The following is an 18,936-nucleotide window of genomic DNA, read 5'->3' as shown; positions in this document are numbered from 1 at the left end:
TACAGACTAGTATATATATATATATATATATATATATATATATATATATATATATATATATAATTCCATGATCCGAGATATGTCGTCACGGTGCAGCCCAGCCCAGCCCAGCGCTTCTTTTAGAGACCCAGCACAGTACTAGTCTCCAAGCCCAGGACAATAAGGAAAATGAGGCCCAGCATGAAGCATATATTTACCGTGCCGGAGCAGAGGTAGGGTGCCATGTAGCGTTTGGTTGATTATTTCGGTGTTCCTCTTCAGCAGAGGAAACATATATATTAATATTCACCTGTTCAGCAAACTCAGAGTGCCGGTCAAGATCGCAAGTTCAATTAGGAGTTATCAAGAGAATTGTTTCAACACATTGATCATGACCAGACACTATAAGTTTGCTTCTGAGTAATCTGGTAAACAAGAAACAAGTCATATACTCCTTCCAAAGAATATCTATCCAACTTTTGCACACTATCATGCATGCATGTTCTACACCCAAAATAAAAGCATTTATACATGTCCGAGGTCCTAACTGACTAGGCGGCCAGGATCTCATCGGAGTGACACTCAAGTTTCTCCGATGATCGCTGGCAGCAAGCTCAGGTTGGCCCTGTTCCAGGCCAGATAGTCTTTTGTCAACTGCTACTGCTGGGCCTATGCATGCTAGCTAGTTGCTTCCACGAAGAGCAGGTCAGCTTCACGACCTACGCTACCCGTCCTGTCCGACTCCCGACGCTATCGGCTATGGCTACGCCGATGGCCGTGGCGGCCTTGCCGCCGCGGGCATGGTGTCGGCGCCCAGGCCCAGCTCTACCGACACCAGTCCGACAGCACCACCAGCACTGACGCCGTCGTTTGGAAGTCCCTCGATGCTAGCAGGTCCCCGTTCGATCCCAGATCCGGACACTCGCTCCACTCTGCCAACCCCGCCGTCAGCGCCGACAACCCCGGCGCCTTGCCCACCGTGAACAGCTTCCTCCCCGATGCCTGCACCTCCCGTATCTGCGTGTTAAACAAGGAAGTTGTACATGTATATCTGGCAATATCCGGTAAAAATAATATATCCGGCATCTCACAATATTAGGAGATATTGATCTCAATCTATTGAGATTCTTTCTGTTGTAAAATTCCTTGTACTCCAATCCATTCTACACTATAAATTGAACATCAATCTGATTGGTTGATTACGCCAAAACATTTTCTCTGTCTTGGTGTCAGAGCCAATATATGTCTACGCTGCCTTTTTTTTTTCCGATGCCATGTCGCTCCCTACCCTCGCAATGAGCAGCGCCGGCATCACCACCACCTCCTTGAGCATCCCGGTCCCCTCGATCAGCCACTCCATCACCATTCACCTCACCAAGGAGAACTTCTTCCTATGGAAGACCCAAGTCGTTCCTATGTTGCGCACGCAACAGCTGTTTGGCTATGTCGACAACACGACTGTAGCGTTGTCACATTTCATCACTAAAGGAGTCGTTGATACCCAGAGAGTCGGGTGTCCAACCCTGACTACCTGCGCTGGTTCACCCAGGACCAGCACATCCTCAACGCCCATTTCTCATCGATGACCGAGGATATACTCGGCCAAGTAACATAGTGCACCACGTCGCATGTTGTTTGGGAGTCATTGCACACCATGTTTTCATCGCAGAATGGTGCACGAATCATGCAAGTGCGATATCAAATCTCTAACCTGAAGAAGAAGGACTTGTCAGCCACTGAGTACTTCTCGAACATGAAGGCCCATGCCGACACCATGGCATCCATCGGCAACCCTCTTACCGACGAGGAGATCCTTGGCTACATGTTGGCCGGTCTTGGATCGGAGTATGAACCGCTCGCCACGGCCATCACTGCACGTGACAATCTGGTGGGCCTTAATTGTTTTTATGCCTATTTTCTCAGTGTTGAACTACATCTTGAACGACACACTTCTTCCGATGAGATTCATCCCTCGGCAAATTCTTCCACTCGGAATCATGATGGTAACAACGGTGGTGGCCATGGTGGACAAGGTCGTGGCCGTGGCTAGAATCATGGTCGTGGCAACGACAGTCGAGGCGGCAACAAGACCACCTGCCAGGTGTGCTCAAAGTATGGGCACGATGCGCTACGCTGTGTTGCCGCCAGCGTTTCAACCATGTGTACCAGCCCGACGACAACCGTGAGCATACCAGCAACTCTACAAACACTGCCTCCTACTCCATCGACACCAACTGGTATGCAGATGCTAGCGCCACCGATCATCTGACAAGCGACCTCGACCGCCTTCATGTCCATGAGCGCTACACCGGGAAGGATCAAGTTCAGGTTGCCAATGGTTCAGGTATGCCAATTTCCCATAGCGGTCATTCTATGCTTTCTAGCTCAACTAGACCTCTTCATCTCAAGAGCATACTGCATGTTCCTTGCATCAGCAAGCATATCATGTCTGTGCACAAGCTCGCCCGATAATAATGCTTGTGTCGAGTTTCATCTTGATTTTTCTGTGTCAAGGACCAGGCAACGAGGACGGTTCTTCTTCATGGTAAAAGCTAGAACGGCCTTTATCTGGTGCCATGCTCCCTCCCGTCTCCACCCATGTCAATCCACCTAGGTCTCTCTGGTGTCATGGCATCTCCTGACCTGTGGCACAGAAGGCTTGGGTATCCTTCCACAAGTATCATCGATTCCATCGTTAGGTCTAATAAAATAGCATGTGCCCCCATCATGAGTCTTCTGTTTGTGATGCTTGCCAGCATGCAAAGGTTCATCAATTACCTTTCAATAATTCCACCCATGTAACTACATCGCCTATTGAGCTTGTGCACTCGAATGTATGGAGGCCAGCTATTACATATCTTGGTGGTTTTAAATATTACGGAAGTTTCCTTGATGATTTTAGTCGCTACACATGGATCTACTTGCTTAAACAGAAATCTGATGTTGAGCATGATTTCTTTATGTTCTAAAAACATGTTGAGCTTCTTCTTAACTCCAAAATTTGGGCTTTTCTGTCGGATTGGGGCGGCGAGTATCGTCGCCTCTCCTAGTATTTTGCTCACGAGGGGATCCAGCATCGTGTCTCCTGCCCCCACACTTCACAACAAAACGGCATTGCCAAACGAAAGCATTGACACATTGTCGAAACCAGCATTGCCCTCCTTGCTTATTCTTCACATCATGTTCGGTTTTGGGATGAGGCGTTTCTCACCGCATGCTATCTCATTAATTGCATGCCCACTCGCACATTTTAAATTTCTACACCTCGCCAGTGTATTTTTCACGAGCCGCCCAACTATTCTTTTCTTCGTGCCTTCGGCTGCGCATGCTGGCCTAATTTGTGCCCCTACAATAATCATAAGTTATCCTTCCATTCTCGCCAGTGCATCTTCTTGGGGTACATCTCTGTGCACAAGGGCTACAAGTGCTTAGATCGCTCTATCGGTCGCATATACATCTCTAGGGATGTGGTTTTTGATGAGGCTATTTTTCCTTTTGTTGATGTTTCCACTCCTTCGCCAGCCTCTACACCATCTCCTTCTGTTTTTCCTCTAATTGAGCCAGTTGTGCATGATGATAGTATGCGAAATTATGACTTGACGCTTTTGGCCACTAATCCTCCTGTCCAGTGCAGCTCTATGCCCGTTTCAGGTTCTTGAGCAAATGATGACGCCCGCTTCAACGGTACAAAGGACACGACTGGGTATGTACCTACCAGATTGGATAGCGCACCAGATCTCACTTCAAATCCCCCAGATTGCGCTAACGTGCCGCATCTTGTTCCTCGTTCGGCCATAGTGACATCAGTGGCAACTCCTGCTGCACCGTTTTTTCCATCACTAGCAGCTGCTTGACTATGTGTGTCACCATCGCCACCACCTGCGCCGCTAATTGCACTAACTTGTCATCACATGGTCACGCGCTTACAGGACAACATTGTCAAGCCGCTTCATCCTAAAGATGGGACCATCCATTATGATCCCTCCCCCCGGGCTTTCTTTGTTACCCTATCATCATATCATGCTGCCCTCGCCGATGCTCAATGGCACATAGCCATGGAGTCTGAGCTTCAAGCATTCCACCAAAATGAAACTTGGACTTTGGTGCCAAAACCTCTTGATCAGAATGTTATCGGCTGCAAGTGGGTGTTTAAAGTTAAACAAAAGCTAGATGGATCTATTGACAAATACAAGGCTCGCCTCATTGCCAGGGGATTTACTCAACAATATGGCATTGATTATCTAGAAACTTTTAGTCTATTGGTTAAACCGGCTACGATGTGGCTTGTTCTCTCCATTGCCGTGTCCAAAGGTTGGGATCTTTGTCCGATTGATGTCAGTAATACCTTTCTTCATGGTTTTCTCACTAAATGTGCATACATGTAGCAGCCGCTTGGGTTTCCAAACTCTCGCCATCTTGACTATGTATGCAAACTCAACAAAGCTATATATGGCCTTAAGCAGTCACTCGAGCCTAGTATTCTCATCTCAGTGATCATCTTCACTAACTTGGTTTTGTTTCATCTACAACTGATAGTTCCTTGTTCATTTTCTCTCATGGCGGGGTCACTGTACATATGTTAGTATATGTCGATGATATTGTCATTGCAAGTTCTTCCTCCCTTGCAACTCACCATCTCCTGCAACAGTTGTCTGACTCTTTTCCAGTAAAAGACATCGGCCCTCTACATTATTCTTTGGGTTTTGAAGTGGCTTCTAATTCTAAAGGGATGACCGTTACCCAAAAGAAGTATGTTATGCATATTCTTCGGTGTACTCATATGGAGAATTGCAAGCCTATTTCCACACCCATGTGTGTGCATGACAAGTTGTCTCATGATATTGGCAAGCGTTTTGGTGAGACAGATGCTTTCACATATCAGAGTACTGTTGATGTGCTTCAATACTTGGTCCTAACCGACCTGATCTTTCTTTTGCTGTGAACAAGGTTTGTCAGTACTTATCGTAGCCCATTGACATTCATTGGGAAGCTGTCAAGAGGATACTTCATTTTGTCAAAGGCATAATTGATACTGGACTCAGCTTTCGACGGTCTACCTCTACACTTCTCAGCATATTCACTGATGCAGATTGGGTGGGGTGCGTTGATGATCGTTTTGCAATATTTTTTTGTCCTAATCTAATTTCATGGAGTTTTCGCAAGCAACCTACTATATCTCGATCATCAACGTTAGCTGAATATAAAGCTATGGCCAATGTCACGACAAAGGCTACGGGGTGTAGTCTCTACTCAAAGAATTGTGTATTCTGCAACCAATGGCGTCGGTTTTGTGATGTGATAACCTCAGTGCTACATATCTTAAGTTCTAATCCAATTTTCCATGCACGTACAAAGCATTTCAAAGTGGGTTTTCACTTCGTTAGAGAGAAGGTGGCATTGGGAGCTCTAGAAGTATGCTTCATCTTTTCAGTAGATCAAATCGTCGACGTCTTCACTAAACTAGCCACCAAGCAGATGCTGGAACAACTTCGATCCAATCTCAACCTAGTGGTCGTTAGTTGACATTGCAGTGGGATGTCAAACAAGGAGGTTGTACATGTATATCCGGCAAGTATAGCATATCCGACATCTCATGATATCATGAGATATTGATCTCAATCCATTGAGATTCTTTCTGTTGTAAAATTCCTTGTACTCCAATCCATTCTATACTATATATTGAACATCAACTTGGTTGGTTGATTACGCCAAAATATTATCTCTGTCTCTGTGCCACCATCTCGCTCGCGTTGAACATGATGCGCTCTCGGTACTCCATGCTCGTGCAGTCACCGCCCACGTTGTTGGCCCTGTCTCAGAACTCCTAGAGGCACGCGTCGTCGGCCTTGTGCTCCTTGAGCATGTCGAACTCGCTCGTCGTGAAGTTCCCGCCCTTCTGGATGAACCAGAGCACCATCAGGTCAATGCACGTGGTTCTGTGCCATGCAGGTCACCAGGGCCACTACCTCGCGATCATCGTGCTTGCCAAAAAAGAGGGCCAACACGCGGTACCTGGCCCCGGGCAGGTCGCCCATGCCTTGGTCCATGAGGATGCCCACCGTGCACGGCGAGAAGCACTGCACGTTGGTGTTCTGTGACTGGATCTCCGGGTGGAACACCTCCATGCCACCGTCCATCAACCGGTGCTTGTGGAATGGGAGCAGGATTAGCGCCGAGCATTGGTCCTCGGCAGTGGCTGTGATGTCATCGTGCATAGATGCGTACGATGAGACGGCGGCAAACGTTCACGCTGAGACGCTCACTCCATTCTCCTCGTATGCCATGAATGTGTGGGTGATATGCTTGAAGTGCATCTCCACCTAACTCCGGCCATGCGCAGAGGCATCATGGGTAGAGAACGACGACGTTGGCGTGGAGGCGTTGATGAGGAGTAGGGTAGAGAACCGACCGATGAATTCGATAAGGTACAGCGTATGAATTCAATTGGTATATACCTTCATTTGGTATATATGTTCAATTGGTATCGATTTATTAGTATGAACTTCAATTGTTATCGTTTTCATGTCATATCAATATGCACAAGTTTATAGGAGAGTTTACTCTATGTGGTGAGTTTTGCTAACCTCTTCGGACCCAATGAGTTTGGGGATCAAATTGTACTTGAATAAATTTATGTATAATAAAGATGCATTGGATGCTTGGATTAATCATAATGAAGTTCCTTTCAAGTAGAAGATTTTTTCAATTAAAATTCATGAAGATGATCTTTATCTTTCAATTGGTATCTATAAAGAAGATCATCTCCTTGAACCTCAATTGGAATGAAAAGGAAGGATCATATCAAAATAATACCAAACAAGGATGAACAAGTTAACGAGATGAACAAGCTACCGAGATCAAGTAATTTATTCTTAATTCATGCATTTAATTTCAAAGATTCAATCTTGTGTAGATTGTATCATAGCATAAAAATGACTTGCAAAGATGTGTTTTTCTTGCAAGTGCTTAAAAATCTCTTTATTGTAAATATGTGCAATTTTAAGTAGCGTACTTTTGTGGGAACTCTATAACTATGTTTATGATTCATCTAATCCCAAATATGCAAAAGATTTCTTTTCAAATACTTAAGTTACTCCTATATGCAATATTTATAAAATTGCAAAATCTTTTGCTTAAGGTTTGTAGTCTGTTTTAAATGGCTTTATTGAACATATAAGATTATGAGATGTTGGCACTTTGTGATAAACGTGAAATACGTTATAATGTCAACTATTTTGCTATCTTCATCTTTGAGCGTAATCCATTGCATTTGTGCTTTGGATATTTATTTCGGACTCATAGTTGATTTGTCTTCAATTGAATTTATTTATATTGATATCTATTTCAATTGGAATTATTATCTCTTTTAAATAGAATCCTTTGTATTTTAAATTTGTATTCTTTTTGAAATCTAATTTGGCGTCTCTTTGAACCCCTTTGATCTATTGTATAGCTTACTCTCCTCACATAGTTCATAATTGGATAAGTGTATTTAGTTTAACTCAAATTATGAGAAATGCACATATCATGAGGAGTTTATACTATACATGATCTTGCACTAGCTTTCAATGATTCCTTTTGTAGGATAGAGGTAGCATGCTTTGGAGAAAACTTCTCTTTTGGTAAGTCCTCCATAATTCTTACCAATTTAACGTCAATTGAGGGAGAATTCGTTTCGATGATTCTATTTTAGTATTGATATCAATTGGAGGAGAATTGGACTAGATGTTATATTTTGTAAGAGAGCTTTGTTTATGGGAGAGAATTATTTGCTCATGGGGTAGAATTTGTAATCCCTTATGTTCGTAATGTGGATGCCAATTGGGGGAGTTTCAAAAGCAAATACATGAAACCTCATTGTTGAAAAAGTTTTGTTTTGCATGAGAATATTCATTTTTTCATCTTGATATGTACTTCGTCATGCTTGCTTCATATATATAAAAGAAACTCCATCCAAAATTTGAGATAAAAAAATATATGCAATGATATTCAAGATTCATTCACACATGCATAGATTGTGGGGGAATTTGCTTTATACATGTTTAGTTCTACTAACATCAAAAGTTTTGTGGTGTGTGATGCTAGTAAAACTAGTTTTGGTAATGTCACGTCCCAAAATTTTTGATCACGCAATTAAGCATAATCATACTTTTTAAGCATTATGTTTAATTTTGCGTAATTATAATTGGGAATATTAATGCAATTCGTTTGAAATCATTTGGATAAGAGAAAGAAATCCGGGAGAGAAAATGATTGAATTCGCAGCGAAAATGGACTCCTTTCTCTAACACGTGGGCTCACACCTCACCCACCCTCCAACCACTCAAGTGGCAGCCCCCACCTGCTCCCTCTCTCTCCTCCCTCACTCCCACACGTGCAGCAGCAGCTGCAGCTCCTCCTCCTCCCCACTCAAGCTCTCACTCCCTCTCTCCATTTCTTCCGAAATCCGAGCTCAAGTGAAGGATTGGAGGTATGCATGTGGTACCATTACATTCTAGAGCTCATAAGCTACTCATCCATCCAATTTATTTTTATTTTCTCGAAAGATTCGAACTAGATTTGATGTCTTTTGGTGTTCTTGGTTGAAGCACAAGGAACACCGGAGTTCTTCGATTTCCCTCCATTTCCTCCACTTCCCGGCGGTCACCCAACTCTACAAGCATCTTGAGTAAGTCTCTTAGGCTCTCCATGACAAGAATTCGTGGTTTGGTTGGTCAATTTCAAGTTTTAGCAAAGTTTATGAGTTTTTGAGATTTTGGACCAAAATGAGGATTTAGATGAGATTTGATTTAGGAATTGAGTTACTAGGTGGTTAGTTAAGTTCTAGACTCTCTAAACTCTCCCAAACATATTTCCTTTTGGAGTGGAAAAGATCGCAAATCGATTTGGCAAAGTTTTCTCTCAAATAGGAGCAGTTCTGGAAAGTTCAGAACCTCCGGAAAATTATCTGGAGGTTCCGCAGTCCGGAACCTCCGCAAAAAAAGTGCGGAGGTTCCGCAGTTACTGTTCATCAGGTACATAGAGGCTTGTAAAATTCATAATTAATTCATCCAAACTCCAAACGATGTGAGACCAGTTGCGTTAGGTTCGTATGAGTATGAACTACGTGTTAAAAGTATTGGAACTCCATAAAATACTTTTGATAATTGATGAGTTAATTAAATGTGATTCCGCTTGTTTAAATCACTGATAATCAATACCATTTTCGAAAATTGTGAAACCACTTGGGCAATTCATGTTTTGCGCATCTTATGATATGCATTGTTGCATTTCATCCATACTCATGACATTGCATGTGTTATTCTTTTTAGAGAACGCCGATCCGACGATTCCAATGAGCGAAGGCGGTCCGGAGGCACCCCACCTTTCTGATCCAAGGCAGCAAGGCAAGCAACTAACATATTTCACCCATGTCAAATTTGGAAGTCTCAATTGATGAATATGCTTACGTATGTATGCATGTGTCGGGTACCCTTAGGTAGAATGTATACCGATTGCATCTTTCTACCTTGGTCAATTGTTCAAGTAATTTCCTTGTAGCCTAGAGATGGTGTTATGTCCAGGTACGAGTACGATATACATGCTTAGCAATGCTTAGGTATTTCGGTAGAAGTCGAACGACGGCGTTCTCCGTTGTTCGCGAGAATAGGATCTACTACCGTTTACAATTACATGTTGTTGGTGATGGTATGGTTGGTGAGTGGTGAGTATGAGACGAGATGTGGGCGGTGTTAGGAGTGTCGTCTGCCTCGGTGGAAAGTCCAGGGGCAAGTCGGGAGAGGAATCCCGAGCACCATAGACCGCTTGCATCGTTTAAGGGCGATCGTCGGGGTTGTTGACTTTAGCACTTACCTTACTCACCACATGCCGATCTAATGGTAAGGTGAGCCGAATACCTTCGCAGCTATGATTTTGTGAGCGTGAACATCGACGGTGTGAGCAGACGGGCTTGTAAGCGGAACTATTTTGCTCCGGGAGTAGTTCTAGTATCACCGCACTGAGCGATACATGCCCCACATGATTGAGGCTGGTTGGGAAAGGTTGTCACGAGTACCCCTTGTGTGGCACAAGCCGAATGGTCCTCATATCATATGGGTTCAGGAGTATCCCCCTACAGGGTGTATAAACAGTTCGAACCGACACGCTCTCGGTCATGAGTATGCTATTGTTTCATCTGCACCCGGTCGTAGAGTTCTCATTGTGGTTTGTGAATGATGGCATGAGGTTGATGATTGGGCATGTGATTATGGTCTGGGTATGGTGGTTGGTGGTTCGAGTGCACTTGTTCACATTGATATACTTGTTGTTACATTTATATATGCTTAGTTGTTGGTTATGATAGGATAGTTTCATATAAGTTGGTTAAGTTAGTTGCTCACACCTATGTCTAGGATGCTTACCGCTTAATTAATTTAACCATGTTTAATCCTTGCTACTAGCTAATGCAAGATCCTTGGAGTCGAGCTATATATATGTGCTCTATATTGTGTAAGACTTGTGAGTACCTTCATACTCAGGGTGCTGCCCTTAAGTTGATGCAGGTTCACAGGTCGGCGAGGAAGATGCGGTGTTTGGCTACTTTGTGCCTGCCGATCAGGGTGGCGGGCAGGAGTAGCACACTCTACTCCGAACTCAGTGTTTTGGTATGGAGCCTAAGGGCATGTGGCTCCATATCCTTTTGTTGTATAGCTTTTAGTCTTCCGCTGCTTAGTTCTTTTGCTGGTTAGGAGTTGAGCAGGTTTTAGTCTCCTCCTAACTCTCTTTTGCTGTAAATTGTGATAACTTGTTGCATGCTTAAGAACTTGTAATATAATGTTAATTACTTGCTCTTTCTTAAGCTTTGTTGTGATGTACATGTTGGAAAGGCATGTGTTCCGATCATGGATACAAAACACGTGCCGGGACTACCGGGATGATATTCTGGTTAATTATCGAGGTTGTAATTATGAATAATGATCCTCCTGGTGATTAATTAGAATATTATTTGGACGGTTCCTCACAGGTCACCTCAAATATCTTTGTGATGTTTGGTGTTTCTAGAACTTGTTTTTTATATACATTCATCTTCGGATTATATGTATACTTAGAACTTTAATTTTTTTTAAATATAATCATCTAGTGAGATTGTCATCAATTACCAAAATAGGGGAGATTAAAAGTGCATCTAGCTCTTATATATGATTTTTGTAATTAATGACAATACCTATTGATTAACAATGGTGTTGAGTTTGTTAGTAGGTTGTTCCATAGATAATGTATTGAGAGATATATGCATGAGCTATAGGTGGATGGGTAGATTGAAAATGCATCAAGATGAATGAGTTCTAGGTAATGCTCGTGTAAGTGATGATAATACCTATGGACTAACAATTGTGTTAAGAATTATTATTAGGTTATTTCATAGGAGATGCATAAGTGATGGATCATGGATTTCTTGAGAAATGCCATGAGAACAAAAGAAATACATCGTTATCATTGAGCTCTTAGTGATGCTCATAAGGAGAAGGAAAAGCTTAATAAGATTGGCAATAAACTTGAAGACTAAGTTACTTATGGAGATCAAGTAACTAAAGGTATGACATTGTTAAGCACTCGAGTTCATCGGCAAGAAGATCATTGTCGCATTTGTTACACTTGGAGCTTTGAGCTCCTAGGCGGCTAGGCGTCGCCGGCGAGTACCCAAGGTTATGGTGTGCCGCGGGAAGTTTGTGAAGGCTTCGATTTCGCCTCCACAAGGGAAGAAATTAAGAGTGGAAGCTAAACTCAAGTGTGATCGAGCTTGGAGAGGAAAATGATCGAGAGAAACCCAGCTCAAGTGTGACCGAGTCCCTCAACAAAGACGTAGGAACCTCTAGAGGAGGTGTCCGAACTTCGTAAAACAAACATTGTGTCTCCTCTTTTGTTTCCTTGTTCTTGTGTTCTTGCTCAATATTTATACATATTGCTCGATCTACTGGCTCATGTGAATTTCATTGTAGGTTCTCCATGGATCTACTTAGAATCATCACTTAGAACACACAACTTCATTTGGTTTGGCTAGAACTCTTTACCCGCTGTTTAATTTTAGTTTCAAGCTAGTTTCTGTACAGACCTTGGAGGTTCCGGAACTGTACAACCCAGATTATCCGAATTAACCCGAAGTATCCGGATTAACCCGGATACTCTGGTGAATAGTGTTTTTAGGATTTTTCAATTAATATTTTCTTGCATATCTTTTGCTACGATTGAATAATTTTTGTCACCTTAGATTGTAACTTTCACACTTATTTAGGGTGATTGTGCACTAGTTGAGCCTAGCATATTTAAGTTTTTCACTTGTGAAAAGTCTATTAGTTTATATTCCGCTGCAAGTTTAGGATAATGGTAAAATGGGACGAATTTTTGGGAAAACGCTTATTCACCCCCTCTAGGCGACATCATTGTCCTTTGAGGAGGCCGCTCATCGCGAAGAAGAGTGGTTGCAGCGCCCCCACCATGAAGTTCTCTACCTTCTCCACCAACGTCACGCCAATCGGCCCGTTAGGCATGACGAGGCCGAACACAAACCCGCCAAATGTGGCATGTGTGCCCCTGAAGTTGGCCACAAGCGCCGCGACCATGACACCGATGACCACTGAGAACTCCTACACCTCACTGACCACCTCTCCTATAGCTACGCGGCGTACAACAGCACAAGCATGGGCAAGACGAGGAGGTAACTCTCAGTGAAGATGAGGACGCTCGACACGAGCATCCACATGCATGGGAGCATGCCGTAGCGCACGTGCGTGAGCGCCATGGTGACTGTGAGCCAAGTCCAGGTGATGTGTCATTGATGAGGGACGCGGAGAGGGAAAGCTGGCCGACGTTGGTGCTAGCGAGCTTGATCTCGGTGATGTTAGGCGTGAGCACATACACTACAACAGAAAGGCCCTTTAGTGCCGGCTCAAAAGGGCCATTTAGTGTTGGTTTTCCAACCAGCAGTGATAGGTTAGCACTGAAAGTCACCCCAATCACTGCTGGTTGTACTGTAAGTAGTTCACGAGAGCAAAAAAAGAGTAAATGAGCCATCTCGATTGAGTCAGCTGGTCTGCCACTGCTGTCACGGTTGCTCGGCTCACTGGCGGAGCCTTGCTCTGTCCTACATAAAGAAATCACGAGGCATGAAGGTTGCCTCCACAGAAACTATGGGTCAGGAAGGCCGCCGCCGCCGCAAAAACCGTGGGGCACGAAGGATCAACGAAGGATCTCCATGGATCCCACCGCTCATCACCATGGATCCCACCATGGATCTACGCCACTCACCACCGTGGATCCCATCACTCACCATCGTGGGTCCCACCATGGATCTCCGACCCTAGCGAGATCCATGGACGGATCCGCTGGATCCCGCTGCTCACCATCGTGGATCCCGCCGTGGATCTCCGACCCTAGCAAGATCCATGGTCAGATCCACTGGATCCTGCCGCTCACCACCGTGGATCCTACCGTGGATCTCCGACCCTAGCAAGATCCATGGTCGGATCCACTGGATCTCGTCGTGGATCTTGCAAGGGGCAGGGTTGCCGGTCGATGGGGGAGGCTGGGAGGAGGAGGCTGGTGAGGGGATGAGGGAGAGAGAGAGAGAGAGAGGCTGGTGGGGGAGGAGGAGGAGGACAACAGCGGGGAAGAGATAAGGTGGAGAGAGAGAGAGAGAGGGAGGAGGTGAGGGAGAGAGGGTCAGGATCGAACGTGCGGGGAGATAAGGTGGAGAGAGCCGAGCCACAGACATGAGGTGAGCTAGAAAGTAATTCAATGAAAATTTTGGGTCACCTCTCTCAGCAGTGTCGGTTCAGATTAAAAACCAGCACTGATAGTATTAGGCTGTTGAGGAATTGGCCATTGGACTTGCGAATGTTGTCTGTGCTGAGCACGACATATCCGGTGGTGGCTCCGAAGAGGAAGGGTGGGAGTGCGGAGGCGGCGGCGAACCAGAAGTTGTGGATTCCGGCACGGAGTACTATGTGAAGCTCGATCTCAATGTCGATGGTGAAGGTGTAGTAGATGAGGCTGAGGAGGGACATGGAGTCAAGGACGAAGAGGTTGTGCATGGGGAAGGCGATGTCGAAGAATTGCGGGAAGCGGCCGAGCACGGAGGGACTGAGGAGGAAATCGGCGAGCATCTCAGTGATGTAGTACAGGAGGAGTAGCAGAGGAAGGAGGAAGGCGGCAACATGGATGGTGGAGGTGATGAGGAGGATCTGAAAGAGGAGGAGCGGGAGGGAGAAATCGAGCGGGTTGTCACCCAACCAGGCCGCTCATGGTGATCTTGCTCGGGGTAGAAGCACAACAGGTGTGAACTGTACGCCAACATCGTATGGTTCCATAGCTCCTCTAAAGGGTCCCTCACTGCCGCCGTCGCCATGCTTCTCCTTCTCGTTGATCGTTTGACGTTGGCGATGGCTGGTGGTTGCTCTCTCGGTGCCGGGGAAGGAAAGATCGGAGGAGGATGTGGTGGGGAGTGATCAATGGGAGGAGTTGCTATTTTGTTTGAATGGTATCGAGATGCATGCAAGCATGCACAACAGTATACTGCATACATGGACTTGGTGTTTGGCCCAACATCTTTGCCGTGCGCTGCAGCTCCGGGTCACACTCACTGGCCGATTGCCGTTGACATGCACCCAATTGAATCGACACCTGTCACCAGCACATGACGCGTGCCTAACTTATACAGCCTCTGGAGTCTGCACCCACACATGAGCTGATCCAAGTGGTCAGCCAGCATGATACAACAGCACCAGCAAGCAGACGACATGATCCACCACCAACTTCTCATTTTATTTTCTACCTCTAGAGATCGTGTTAGAGCATAACATTCTATAGGATGATGCATCAGTCCACACCACCCCAACTGCATGAATTTTCCAAGAATTTTGCGAATCTTTGCACCATCACTTCGTGGTCTTTCATGGGTGCAGTCCTGTTCGGTATTTCATTTAGCGACCACCCCAGCCATAAATTTCTCTTTTTTATTTCTATGACTACGAATCATATTAGAGTATGAAATTTTGTAGGATGATGTGGAAACATAGTTCCCATCTACATGAAGTTCCTTGGGATTTTTTAGCACCTATGCCATTGGCAAATTGGAGTCTGTCATTGCCAAGGTTACGGCCCTGGCAAATATTCTCTTTTTCATTTCTCTGTTGGTAGATCGTGTTTGGCGGATTCGAAACTTGCGTCGAATTGTATGTAACTTTCAATATGATAATATGCGGATGTGCCATTATATAAAGTATATGAAAGATGAAAGGATATAATAATCAGAAACATGTAAACTTTATTGATTCATCATTGAAATCATAAAGTACAAGTTTATCTCATTATACATGTTACTCCACAACGCACACGCTAAGCTGACTGTATGGTATGATTTGGCGATTGCTTCGTCTTGGTTCTTGGGACTTCATGAAGCAACTCCGATTAATTACGCCTACCTCCAATTAAGTTGTGCTAGCAGTTATCATATCAAGGTCATCTTTGAGTCTGTAACATTGTAGTCACACTCAATAAAGATAGAGCTAAGTGATAGCATTACAAATAAAAGCAGAAAGCGACTGGAGAATAGTCTAGCATCGCATCATTGACTATTTATGCATCACGGGTCATCATTGGCCTTGTATCATCGGCCTCAAACAGAGCTAAGAGCATGACACTGTGTGTAGCTTCTACCGATAGTAGCAACGACCAGGAGCTCAGCATCGTGCTTAGCTCACTAACTCCTTCAGACCTCGAACTTGTCCTCATTGGCCATCCGAAGGTAACAAGCCACACAGGCAAAGGTAATATAACAAAGCCACAATGGCATCAGTAGGGCAGGCAACAACAAGCCTCAACAATATAGAGGCAATCACAAGGGGATCGCATGAAGCTTTTATACTCTGCAATTAACCACCTTAGAGCCAATGGCAACAAGAGGAACAATTTCGTAGCCTTAGTTCATAGCAACATCATAAGCATTAGCTCAGTTCCAATGTGCAATCTGGAAGGGCAATAACATAACGCACAACCACATCTTTGATAATAGAAAGAAAACAACACTGGTAAGCAACAGGAAGGCAGCACCACAACCTTCAATTCAGCATGGATAGACAACAAGGAAATATTAAGTTTGTCATCTCATGAGCCCCAACCTGCAACAGAGATGCACCACCCGACAATAGATTAAAACCTGCGATAGCTAAGCTTCAGCAGCATCTCAATCCCAGGGGCTTTAACAGCCGGACCATAAGCAAAGCAAAGCACTTCGGAGAACAATTAGATAGACGACGGCCATGCCATAAGCAGGGCACAACGGTGACCAATTAGACAGATGTTGGCCAGGCCATAAGCAAGGCACAATGACGACTAACTAGACAGACGGTGGTCGGGCCATAAACAAGGCACAGCGACGACCGATAGGCAAGGAGGAGGACATGCTGGTGCAACCGAGCTCACAGAAGCACAACGATCACACGCACATGCACAAGGAGAACACAAAGCTTCAATAGCGCATGACGGCAGCACAGGTTTCAACGACGCATAGTCGGGGCTCAGGCTTCAATGGCACAAGGCCGAAGCACGGGCATCTATCGACATGCGATCGGAGCATAGGCGTATGTGGCATGTGGCCAGAATTCGGCATCGTCTACACAATGGCGCGAGACAGAGAGAAAGCAACAGTAGAGGCGATGGAACCTGTCTTGACTACCCAACAAAGGGGCGGCCAGAGGATGAGCTGGTGGCTAGGGATGATCAGCACATCAGTGCAAAGGCTGGGCTTAAACAGAGAACACGATGGCACGATGGTCGGGAATCATAGAGACAAATGATAGAGAGAGAGAGAGAGAGAGAGAGAAAGCTAGCGGCTGCAGATCACTTTAGGCTGCCACCCCCGATTTGACATGCTCTTGGCAGTTGGTGATCAGATCCGGGCCAGCAGCGACGTGCGCACCATAACACCACGTCATGATTGCCGGCATCAACTCGTTAGAACGGGGGAGGGATCACATCCGGGACTCATCGCGAATGGCGACGATGTCAACAAAGCTAGTGTTCATGGTGACGATGGCTTGTTGGCCGGCGGCGAGGATTATGGGGGCACTGAGCTCGAGGGCGATGGCGGTGTTTCGGTGCAGCAGGGCTTTACCGATGTTTCAATTTTATCTCCCCCGGGCACCCCCTCCCTCCTTATATAGGAGCGGTTGGGGCTCCCTCCGTAGATGATAAGGATCGATCCGACCACGGGGATCGAGTCCTCATCTGTTACAATACGGGGCGATATAGATAAAGGGATGGCACAACGCCTGGGCCCACAACTCAGCAGAGGAGGTGGGAGAGCAGAGGAGCGGTGTCTTTAGTGGCTCAGGCGTGTGGTGCTACACGCGTGGCTAAGGGGAGCAATGCATGTCCATAGAGGAGAGAAGCGAGTGGTGCAGTGTGAGCTCAAAGCAGAGACACGAGTGGTACAACACTAGGGTGGCAGAGCGACGGCTTGATTTGGGCAAGTGGCACGGGTGGGTGAGGAAGATGAGCAGAGCTGGTCTGTTCAATGAGGAGAGGATAAGATGGCCTTGGGCCAGGCTAGAGTTGGGCCGGTAGGGCGAGAGGGAAGGCGGTGCCCTAGGCTAGAGGAGGAGAGGCCAAGGCCTTGGTCCCACCTGGGTTGGAGAGGAGGGAGAGAGAGTGGCCGCATGGGCCAGCTCAGCCTGGGCCAGAAAAGGGAAGGAAAAGGTCGGCATAAACCAGACCGGTCACTCTTTCTCCCATCTTTTTTTCTTTTTTTAATGTATATAAATATATGCTCATATATATATGAAGCATATTTGGTACTCTCGAGAGTATATACTTCCACATACGTATCTCATTATATAGGGAGTATCTCATGTGATAAATGGTATGTACATGTAGCGTATGAGTATATAAGATTATCCAAGTGGTATGTATAGTTTTTTAGGTGGTTTGCACATATTTTTTTGAGTGTATTATATTTTATGTACAAATACAAAGATATTATCAAAATCTAATAAAATTGATGGACTTCGTTTCTATTTTTTCATGTAGTTCATATTGGAGTATCTTAAAATGAGTATAAAAGTATACTTATAGTGACAAAGGAGTATATTCAGTTTATTTATGTGATGTATCATAGTAGGAAGTATGTACTTCCGGAAGTATAGACTAATTTTCCTGTATATATACACACACAATAACATATAAAAATAATGCCATAAGTATGAGATGTATACTTACGTCAAAACGTCATCCTTCATATCATATTAGGTCATATTTATTTTTTATTCTTATTATGAATTCTAGCTCTAAAAGTAAAAATATGAAGAAATGATCATAATATAAAAGTTGTTTATCACAATTTACAAGTTAAATTATACTATAAAATTTCACAATACACAATTCGATAGGAATGAGTTTATACGAATTCTACAGACTTAAATAGATTCTCACAATCAAAATTTAAACAAACCTATCGAATATTTATTTTGGGTGATTTAAATTTTGAATTTAGCTTCTGCATTCATTTACCTCCTCTAATTATGTAATTTGCGCGTATTCAATGCTACAAAGATGACTTAGACTTTACCTCCGTACTTTGTCTCCAGTAAGAAGTATGAAGTGATATGATGTAGGATTCGCAGCCGTTAACTAACCATGATGGCGAGCACAGCAAGATGCCAAATTATATAGGCTGCAAGGCCAACCTAATCCAACATACCTGCTACAGAATTTTTATACGCTGGAACTATTGTTTCTGTCGTAAGTAGAATTCTAATGCGGCTGGTAGAACTATCACTTTTTAAAGGAACTTCTATTACAAGAGGGAAATGCTATTGCGGAAGTTATCTACATGGAATTTGTTCAGTAAAAAAAGTATGTATATTTATGAAAGCTAAAGCCTGTGAATTCGAGGTTCACCCTTGACCCTTGACACACACTTTG

General features: G+C 44.5%; 1 pseudogene; it reads right to left on the bottom strand.

Moving 5' to 3' along the window:
- Positions 1-804: 804 nt before the first annotated feature.
- On the bottom strand, positions 805-14,362 carry LOC133900308 (cation/H(+) antiporter 15-like; annotated as a pseudogene).
- Positions 14,363-18,936: the final 4,574 nt, after the last annotated feature.

Source organism: Phragmites australis, chromosome 19, assembly GCF_958298935.1.
Source record: "Phragmites australis chromosome 19, lpPhrAust1.1, whole genome shotgun sequence".
NCBI lineage: Eukaryota > Viridiplantae > Streptophyta > Magnoliopsida > Poales > Poaceae > Phragmites > Phragmites australis.
The sequence above is the reverse complement of the archived record's forward strand: the minus strand, read 5'-3'. Positions and strand labels throughout refer to the sequence as shown.